The following is an 11,311-nucleotide window of genomic DNA, read 5'->3' as shown; positions in this document are numbered from 1 at the left end:
TTGTTGCATTGATGACATGTAATAGAGACCACCATGATGTTTACCCGAGCCAATCATCTTCCCCGTAGTCAAGTCCTATAGTACAAAAAAAGAGGGAAATAAAAGGGCACAACAATTTAGATCATTGGTAAGTTTGCTAAAAGACATTAAATTTAAACGAAAAGAGGGAACATGTAAAACATAGTTTAAAGTGATGTCTGAGTTGAATGGAATTGTGCCAGTAGAATGAATTGATACTGGCGACCCATTAGGTAAATTGACTATAGGTATTGATGGGGATTTTGTTTGAGAGAACAATGTGGAATCAGAAGTAATGTGATCAGTAGCTCCGCTATCCAAGATCCATGGCCTAGAGAATGCAGAATTAATCAAAACATTATGAAAAAGACATAAACCTATTGCATTTGCATAAGCGTCACCATTATCGGCAGAATTATTATTTTGAGACAACAAGCTTACTGCATGAGCAATTTATTGAAGTTGTTCATAGGAAAATCCATGTGAACCATTGGCATCTTGTGAGTGAACCTCCTTCTTAGATTGAAAAGATTCTGCTAGATAGGCAACATGAGAAGGATTGCCCTGATATTCGCGTTATTGTCGATTGTTTTGGCTTCCTGAGTTGTTGAGTGCCCAAGTGCCATTTTTAAACTTGCATCTGTCCTCTGTATGACCTTTTCTATTGCAATATTTGCAATGAAATTTCAGAGTGCGGCAGTTCTTAATTGTGTGGCCTTTTTGATTGCAATGCTCACAATGTTGCTTATCTTTAGATTTGTTGAAAAAATTATTAGTACGTCTTTGAAGTGCAGCTGCGATGGAGAAACTTTCTGTTGATTTCGGCGTCATTTGTCTCTGTGTTTCCTCTTGAATAACAAGAGAATACGCTTGGCGTACATTAGGCAGCGGAGACATCATGAGAATATGTGATCGAACAACATTATAGACATCAGACCCATAAGAAATTGCATTAGACGGTCTTCTTGAATTTGATCAGTGTGTGCTTTGATTTGGTTGCAAGTGGAAAGTACCCGAAATGTGTCTAATTCATCCCAAAGACCTTTGAGTTTTGTAAAATAGGAAGAAACATTCATATTACCTTGAGAGAGTGAAGATAATGATTTTTGAATCTGATATATTGCTGGTGCATTCTTTTGTGAAAATTGATCTTTAAGATCTTGCCATACCAGGTGAGCAGTCTTGGTATGGATGACTCCTTTGGCTAGATCAGGTTCCACAAAATGGAAAGCCATGATAAAATCATACTGTTGCACTGATTCCACAGAGCATATTCTGCTGGTTTATCAGTTTTCGATGGTGGTTCGATTGATCCATCAATAAAAGATAACTTTTTTTTTGGCCGTGAGAGCATGGATCATGGATTTGCTCCAGAATGGATAATTGATCCCATTCAATTTGATTAGAACAAACATGTGGCTGGGTTGATCTGAATGTTGAAGAAAATATGGATTTGATGAATCCATATTGTGACTCTTATTGCTAGTATTTGGATTTTTGGAATGGTCAAGCTCTGATGCCATGTTGAAAAGGAGAGAAAATATCTTAAGTTGTTGTATTTTTATTATTCACAAACTGAATATATATACAAACTTGTTACAAATCAATTAGCCCATCTTTTAGGCAAGAAATTATGATCCCAATTAATGGGATTTAATCTACAACTATGGAAAATAAATATACAGGAATAAATGTACAAGATATGTAATATCTTAACACTATGGAAAACAAATATGTAAGAATAAAGTACAAGATATGTAATATCTCAACAAAGATTTAGATGTTAAAATAAATCGAGTAATGCTTAATTGGTGTAAGAAAAAAAGAGTCATCATTAATAAGGGAAGTAGACAAATTTTTTTTCCTGAGAATTCTCTTTCTGTATTTTTACTTGAGACATCAAATTTTGTATGGTTTGATTGGTTTTTAGCTAGTGAGAGGGAGCTACTTTCTCCATTAGGTGACAATATTCAATTTGCAAGACAAAATCTATTACATTTTGTTTATTGGGAACCTTACGAGACTCTAAAATAAATGTCCAGTTAAAACTTAAAGCATGTAGTTATCATATATAATATGGAATAAGACATGCATTACTAAAAGAGTAAAAGTTTGAATCCGAAAGCTGGATTTTTGTGTTTTCCTTTAAAAGATATCTGAAATTCAAAAGGGTAAACGGTTGATTTTGCCCCTTAACTATACGAAAGTAATCTTTATCCTTCGTTATATTATTTGTGCAAATATACCGCTATTGTTATCTAAAAGATTCAAATATACCTCTTCTCCATTAGGATTATCTAAAGTGGACATCCAATCCCAGGTGACACATTTCGTGAATAGCAATTAGTTATCCCAATTTAATTTAAATTGAAGTGTAGTTAGAAATTTAGCTATAAATATATGTTTTGAGTTATTAATAAAATAATTCCCTTTGACAATACTATTGTCGTATTTTATTTTTCTCAACTCTTTCTCTGTTATTTCTCCAATTTCAAAGCTAAAAACCAACAATTGGTATCAAAGCTAGTTTCTTGAGGGATCTGTGAGAGATGAATTTCTCCAATTTCAAAGATAAAAACCAACAATTGGTATCAAAGCCAGTTTCTTGAGGGATCTGTGAGAGATGAATTCTGAAAATATTTTATTCCAAATAGCTCCTCCTATCTTTGATGGTGAGAATTACCATCTTTGCACAATAAGAATGGTGACTTATCTTGAGGCTTTAGATCTTTGGGAGGCTATCACGACCCAAACCAGGGCCTAGCCGTGACGAGCATTTCGAACCATGGAGACCCGAAACACCCCTATCTGTCAGGTAATCATGCACCTAGTTCATATGATCAAAGTAATGCGGAAGAAACACAATAATTCAAAAACATGGTCATAAATATGAAAAGAAACAATAACGGGGAAATAAGTTTCCTCTAACATCAATCAACCTCTAAACAACTGTCTGCGAAAATCTCTAACAAATGACTGAGTCAAGTAACTGTATATAAACTGGGACAAGGCCCCCAGTAGACCCCAAAACTAAGTATATGATAAAAGGACTGCAGGACATAGAAGGCTCACCACTTGCCTCTGCAACTCTGTCTAAATGATCTAATGATTCTCTTGACCCCTAGACTAGGCCTCTGAACCTGAGAGGTTGGAGAGGGGAGGGGGTAAGCACAAAAGTACTGGCACGCAGAGATATCAAAACAAAACATAATATTCTTTTTTACAAAATATAGTTGAGAGTCATTATAAAGCAATTTCATATCAAATCATTTGAAAATACATGGGCGTAATGCAATAATTTCTCAACAACAATGAAATGCAACTGAGCTAAGTGGAATACCCTACATAATTTACACCAACTGTCAAACCTCGGTTTCCGCCTAGATTAGAGTATAAGTGAGGGAGAGACACACAAGACCACGAAGCATGGTGTCTCGACCCAATGGTAGTGCCCAAGATCACTTAGCCCGGGCTCCTACCTATAGTCCCAATTTGGGAATGACATAAAGTCAAGTACCCAAGATCACTTAGCCTGGTACCAAATTTCCGTGTCGGCAAACACGGTTTCCAGCGATGAGCCCTTACACTCAAACGCCTTCTTCGGGCATCCACCTATCTCATGTAAAATCAATGCATTCAAATTTTCTCTGATTCAATCACATATCATATTCTGTAGGGTATCGTCATACCTGACTTGCAAGTCATCAATATCACATCCACATATGCGTAATCATGTAAAAACCAAGGTGCTTCATCATTTACAAGTGGTGAACAATAATTATTTCAAATTCATGCTCTCTTTTGTTGGTCACAATATGATATGGGGTATCAAGACATTATCATGGGAATTTGAAAGCAATTTATCATTCATATTTATCAAACTTCCATGAAAAATCTCAAATCACATATGCATGGTTTCAACCATTGAAGTATATAGGCAAACAATTCCCATGACATAAAGAAAAATGACTTAGAAATCATATTGAAAACAAGTTATTAACATTTGATTGAAAACCCCCATTTAAAAGCATGCATGTTCATAAAAACTACACCCATGAGATTTTAGGATAACCCCACGTACTTCGATTACTACAAATATTAGATGCTTCTTGAAGCCTACGTTGAGAAGATTCCAAATATGCAATTTGTTCCTACAATCCCCGGTTGCATCTCGAGTTGCTTGGGTTTTTATTTTGAAACCCTAAGGAGAATCCTTGAGCACTTTTGATGAATGAAGGTGTATTTTGGGGTCCTTGGAACTAAATTTCGTATTTTAGGGCTAAGTAAGGGTGGAAAAGGACCATTTTGCCCCAAAAACGGAGTGTTTAAGCCACTTGAATTCTTTATATAGGCGCCGCCCATCCCATCGCCTATGTTCACATAGGTGCCGCCTAGGCTATTGCCTATGTTTACATAGGCGCCGCCTAGGCTATCGCCTATGCTTTCCAGTGGCCATGTGCGATTGGTTAGGCGACGCATATCACTTTGAAAGGCCATAACTTCTTGCTCAGGTGTCGGATTTTAGTAAGATTGGTATCGTTGGAAAGCTAACTCGAAGACCTATCATTTGACACATAGTAGGCTCTCTAATTCGACATATACAGAGAGTTATGATCGATGGAAGCTGACACAAATTACAACATGCACTAAAACTTAGTCGATCGAAATAGTTTCAACTCGTCCTTGAGTTGAAAGGCCTCTATGGTATAAATTCAAGCTTGAATGGATTCACATGCTACACAAATAATTAACATGCCATATTGGCATAGGATTTTATGGCTTCGGGGTTTATCAACACATCAGAATTGTGGTCTATATTGTAGTCCGAAATGTAGGGCGTTACAGAGGCCGCAGAGGAGGATTATACCAATAATTGGTAGGAAAGTCAATTTCTTGAGGGATCTGTGAGAGATGAATTCTGAAAATAACTTTTCCCAAATAGCTCCCCTTGTCTTTGGTGAGAATTACCATCTTTGGACAATAAGAATGGAGGCTTATGTTAAGGCTTTAGATCTTTGAGAGGTCGTGGAGGAATATTATGATGTTGTTCTACGGTCCGATAATCCCACGGTGGCCCAAATAAAAAGTCAAAAGAAAAAGAAAATCAGAAAATCAAAAGCAAAAGCAACTTTGTTTGCTAGTGTTTCTCCAATAATTTTTATGAGAATTATGGCCTTAAAATTAGCAAAGGAAATTTGGGATTATCTGAAGGAAGAATATACAGGAGATGAAATAATACGAGGCATGAAGGTGTTGAATCTAATAAGGGAATTCGAATTGCAAAAGATGAAGGAATTTGAGACCGTCAAAGAGTACTCAAACCGTCTTTTAAGCATTGTTAACAAGGTAAGATTGCTTCGCACAAAATTTAAAGATTCAAGAATTATTGAAATTTTTTTTGTTACCGTGCCTGAAAGATACGAAGTATCAATAATTACCTTGAAAAACACAAAATACCTATCCAAGATTACTGTAACACTGCGAAAATGGGTCCCGAGATGTCATACGGTGCTTAGGATCACAAGTGACCCCAAGCTAACCCTTTTAATGGCAAACTCATAAGCGACTGAATAAAATGCATAAATTTGTACAATATCAGTGGAAAATGACTCTTTTTTTAATCTGATCAATAAAAAACTGAATTCACAGGATTATAACTCTGCTTTTAAAATGAAAACTGAAACTGAATACATTACCTCTACTGACTGTCTATCAAGCCTCTACTAATACTAATTATAGATAGCAAGGACGTGACCCCAACTATCACTAATCAATACATAAGAATAAGAAAGTAAAGAACAATACTAAATCTAACTAAAGTCCCCAAAATAGGAGGACTCATCATCTGCTGGCTGGAATCTGCAACTGTCTGATTTTGACTGCATATACTACAACTTGTACCTACATTATGAGACAACGTAGCACATAGACATTTATGTGGATCAACACTTTGAAGATGTACTGAGTATATGGGGGTGCAATGCAATAAGTAAACAATATCAGCAATCTTTATAGAAAATCTGCATGCTGATATAAATGACTCACATAGCTTGAGTAAAAGCTGAAATGTGAATCTCATAAATCTTGTATAATGAAGCATATAGTAGAAATTTTGTGAGTCATTCTATTTACTTCTAAAATCTGTATTCTCCATCTTATTCTCAATACTTAAAGGCTAAAGGAACTTTAAACAATGCTTTCAAACTCATACTTTTATCTTATGGTGAGTAAAACTTCTTTGAAACTCAAGGACTCAGGACTCTTTGAAACTTTAAGACTTGGGAACTCTGTGACTCTTGGAATTACATAACTTTGGACACTCGGGAGTTTCTTCTAACCGACATAAACCATGTGAGCTACATGGAGTCCAACGTCTTGTCCTCCTAAGGAAGAAACCTCACGTTGGGGAGAGGCGTCATACTCTTGCCAGGGAGTATAACCTCAACTCAATGATCACTATATCGGCCCTGGACTTATAAATCTCAGTCCTATGGTGGCACGTAGTTCTGGGGTATGAGACCTCGGAATCATACCCAACTCGGTGCTAAATATTACTCCCATACTCAGCTCAGAACTCTTAGGAAATCCACCTCAAATAACTCAAGATTCTATACTGAAGACCAACATGTATTACTATTTGTTTTGATAGAACATCATTGTGGATTCCAACTCTATTAGGACCAAAAAGGTCAAATATTTCTCAATAATCTCAAAGTACTCAAATCATAGGTGCCTATAGCACAAAAGTTCATAAAATTGCAATTCTCAAGTAGGGCTTAGTGGCCCATAGTTCAATCTCAAGTTAAGACTCATCACTTGTACTTAGGACTCAAAATGTAAAACTTTAATGCATCAAAATCATATTTAACTTCATGCTCAACCATCATCTTAAAAAAAAACTTACAATCATCTCAATAAAGATATTGGAAAAATAACTCATTATATGAATCTCATGATTTCAACATCTCAAAATTCATGCTTTGATAAAAAAACATTCATAGTCATCTTAAAATTTAGAAAATTCGAAAATAAGCCCAAAAATATAAACAAAATCATGTAATTCAACTTTTAAACCATGGGAAGTCACATAATCTTGCAAATAATGGTAAGAGATATAAACCCTAACTTGATGTTCATGAAAATCATAGTAAAATTCAGAAATTTATATCTTAAAAGAAGTTTTTGGGCACAAGAATGCAAGGATTGTTCTTGTTCAAACCCCACATACCTTAGATTGATAAACTTGGATGAACAACTTGCTTTTGAGATGTTATTGAAACTCTTGAATGAGGGTTCTTGAAGCTTTTAACTTGGGGGTCTTGAATCTTGACTCAATTTGTAAAAACTATTGTGAACTCTTGAGTTTCTTGGAAGAGGATTTGGATGCTTAGGGTTTTTGTTTTGAAGAGAATGAGGATTTAGGGCATAAAGAACTTTGTAATATGATAGATTTTATGTTTTGGAAGGATTAGGGTTAGGATAATTGTCCAAAATACCCCCTTTTAACCCTTGAAAAAACTGAAAAAATATAACTGGAAGCCCGATTTTATGGGCCACCGCGACGCGCTACTATCAGGGTGGCTCACTGGAGATTGACGAATGGGAATCTGAGGGTTACCGCGATGCGGAGACATCGCGTTGTCCCATTGGTTGGGACCTAAAACTTCAGTGCGACGCGCCACAATCGCACTAGGCTACTGGAAACTTACAATTGGGATATTACTCCTCTCCGCAATGCGCTAAGGGTCTAAATGACGGTGTTTTATGACATGAACTTCAATTAGCCATAATTTTTTGTTCGGTTATTGGATTTGGGTGAATCTTATATCATTGGAAAGATAATTCAATTTTCCACACAATAAAAAGTCAAAATTAGGAGAATTCAATATGCTTTAAACATTGCTCACTTTGGAAATCATTCCTCAACTTATAGAGACGAAATTAGGCTTAAGAAAAGTTTGGGGTATTACAATTACATTGGTAGAATTGTTAAATACATTGTCTAGACACGTGATTTCATCCTCTTAAAGTTCATTTTTATTCACTTTTACCCATTTTATGTTATCCTACCGTGTACCCTCACCCGTGTGATAATCCCTCCACAAAATGACAAAAATAACAATCCCCTAACTAATTTTGTCTTATCCTAGAAACCTACCCTAACAAAAATAGACACCTAACCCTTATTCCTCAAATTAAAAAAACAACACCTACCTACCCTATCCTAACAACCCATCCAATCAAAAACCCCATCACACCCTACCCCCTACCCCACGTGATCCCACCTACCCTACCTCACTACCCCACCCTCACCTCACAGCCTATATACACACACACAAAGGGAACACGGAGGAGGAGGCCATTTTTTAATCAAAAAGAAAAAAACAGAGAGCAGTCCATGATCTTTTTCTTTTCTTCCTCACGACACTCTCACAGAATCCTCCATCGTCACTCATCATAACCGAAGAACATACACACACAGCACTCTGCGACTCTCAACAAACATACGTACAACACACAACATCCAACGACGCCAGTTAACATTCGGACCACCGGATATTGAAAATTTTGACCTCTAAGAAGAGAGATTTATGGGAATTCAATGGTCTTTGGTGTATTGTTTCTTTGATTAAGTGGACAAACAATTGCTCAACTTGTAGAACCCAAATTGTCAAAAACGAAATCTTCTCAAGTCTCAGCCTTTCAAATTTACTCTAAAAAGCTCTCGTTGTCTTCTTTTATTCGGCCGAGTTCGTAGTCGAAGATAGTGGCGGAATCATTATTCGACTCGTCTTCTTGGTTCGCTGCCATAGAAAAGGTGAACAGCAGTAACGGTATCCCCTTTTGTTCATCCGAAAGCGGTTCCAAAATCAATCAACGTTGGTTACTGCATTTGGATTCGGGTCAGTTGGTTTGTCGCAGTCAACTTTAGTTTGGGGGTTTCAATTTCTGCCATCGATCTTGGTTTATTTCGTCGTTGGGGTTCTGGTTTGAGAGTTTCAATCTTGGGTTTTGTTATCAACAAATTCGATCCTTTGAAGATTTGTCGTTGGAGCTTAAGTCGAGGTTGTCGGAGGCGGGTTTTCTTTATCTCGTTGAATAATATTGGTCAAAGAGCGATTTAAGGTCCATCCCTCAACTCTATATTCTTGTTATTGTCTCAAATGTGTTTAATTGTTGTGATTATGTGTGATGTGATCATAGTTGGTAAGTTTTGTTGACGTGATGATGTCATGATTTTTGTGCTCACGGTGTGTTTTCGATGATATATGAAACGAATTGGAGTAATTTTGGTATAATTGGTAAAAAATGAAGCTAGCGGGGGTGGAATCGAGAAATTGATAAAAGGTGAATGTAGATTAATGTTGGTTTGTTGTCTTTTGTTCCATTCGGTACAAGTAAATGTGATATATTTATGCCATATTGAAATGGATAGGCAATATAGGTTCGGGTAGGCAAGAATTTAAGACTGATGTTTTGGTTGGATATTGGAATGTGCGTGTGAATGTTTCTTTCTAGTTTATCGTATTTAATTTAATTGTATAATTTGGCCGGGGAATGCCCCGAAGTATCTGTATATATTTATTCACTGGGGAATGCCCCGAGGTATCATGTACCCGGAGGACGTTCATGGTGAAGGCCCGAGGCGTCGGGTAGAGCATTAGTTTATGATTAGCGTAGGTTTACTTTCAATCCCTTTTTATTTTGGGTTGTAATAATTGGACTGGACTTTACATTTCGGATTGTTTTGTTTTGTTTGATTATTTTGCGTGCTTTTTGTGCGGTTTATACATTTCTTAGTGCCAAAAAATAGTCGATACACTCTACCAAGCGACCTTGGTTGAACCACGAGATCGAGAGGTGCCTAACACCTCCCCCTCGGTCAACAGAATTCCTTAGTCTAAATCTCTATTTGCAAACCAGTTTAAAGAGTCAAATGGTTTTGAAAAGAATTTTCTAATGGTTACTTGGCACACCAGATTATGCCAAGTGGTGACTCTGAGTGAAAAAATGTAAATAATCCTTTTCCGAAACAAATTTTCATTTCTTGTCACTTAAATAATAAAACCTTTTCGAACTAAAAATATAAATCGTATGGAATACGAAAAACAGGGTGTGACAGCTCTGGCGACTCTGCTGGGGACTTAATGACAAGTTTTCAGAATTCAAGCTATTTTTAGAGTCGTATCGGCTTTGTTTGGCATTACGAGTGTATAAGCATTGTTTGTGGTTATTGTTTGTGTTATTTTCACTTTTGTGCGTTCTCGTGCTCTTTGTTTATAGTATTTATCCTATGTGTTACCGTTTTATATCTGTCATCATGAGTCCACACCCCGGCCTTCTTTCTGCAACAAGTCCGTAGTACAAGTATTGTACACAACCTCTAGTTGAGTCACCCTTATTTTAAGGGGGGAGCCGTCGTTGTTATGGAGCAGGTGGAAAGCAAAGCAACCACTATCACTCATACGCTTCCCTGAACAGCCTTGTTAGTAAACCACAACGTAGGTCAGCCTTTAGGTCATGCTTATGTGCATCATACGGAGACCTAGCGGGACCCACATGGCCCTTTGTAGGAGACTCACCTCTAAAGCATCCCTACGTGCTAACTGTTGCATTTTTAAGGGTAACGTGGTCATTTGACGGACTGATTTTTGAAAAAAAAAATTGTTGGGAGTAGGGTGTGTAGGCAAAAACGAAAAAGAAAAAATAGGAAAAGTGAATCGAAAAAAATGAAAAAAAAAAAGAATGTCGTAGTTTATTTTAGAATTCTTTATGGCTTTTGTTCTTCACGATCCAAAAACTCAAAAAGATTTTTTTTCGTTTTGCATTTATCTTCTCAAGGTACCGATAGTTCAACAACAAAAAAAAAAGTGGTTTTGTTTGCTTTTTATACTTATTGGTCAAAAACAAAATACCAAAAAGATTTTTTTTTTTTCATAATTGGTGGTGTCAATCTTAGTTGAAAATCCAAAAAGTTTTATTCATTTGTTTTTGGTTGTGTCTCTTAAGTTAGGGTCAATTTATTAGTTAATTGTTAATTGTCCAATCTGGATGAACTACGCATACCTGATTCCCTTCCCTCGGGTTGGGATACGTAGGCAACCCTCGGTGGGTCCGGTAATTCTTTGTATTGGCCTCTGTCTTAGTATTAGCCTGGGTCTCTCACCCCGTAATCTAGAGTTGTTTACCAAGTAGACTGATTTCGCTCAGTACTTTTGTTCGGCAAATTGGAGTCATGGATGTGATCTGTCCCATCGACATATGTTTGCGTCAAAAATCCTAAGGGTTGGGA

This window comes from Capsicum annuum, chromosome 2 (genome assembly GCF_002878395.1).
Source record: "Capsicum annuum cultivar UCD-10X-F1 chromosome 2, UCD10Xv1.1, whole genome shotgun sequence".
NCBI lineage: Eukaryota > Viridiplantae > Streptophyta > Magnoliopsida > Solanales > Solanaceae > Capsicum > Capsicum annuum.
The sequence above is the reverse complement of the archived record's forward strand: the minus strand, read 5'-3'. Positions refer to the sequence as shown.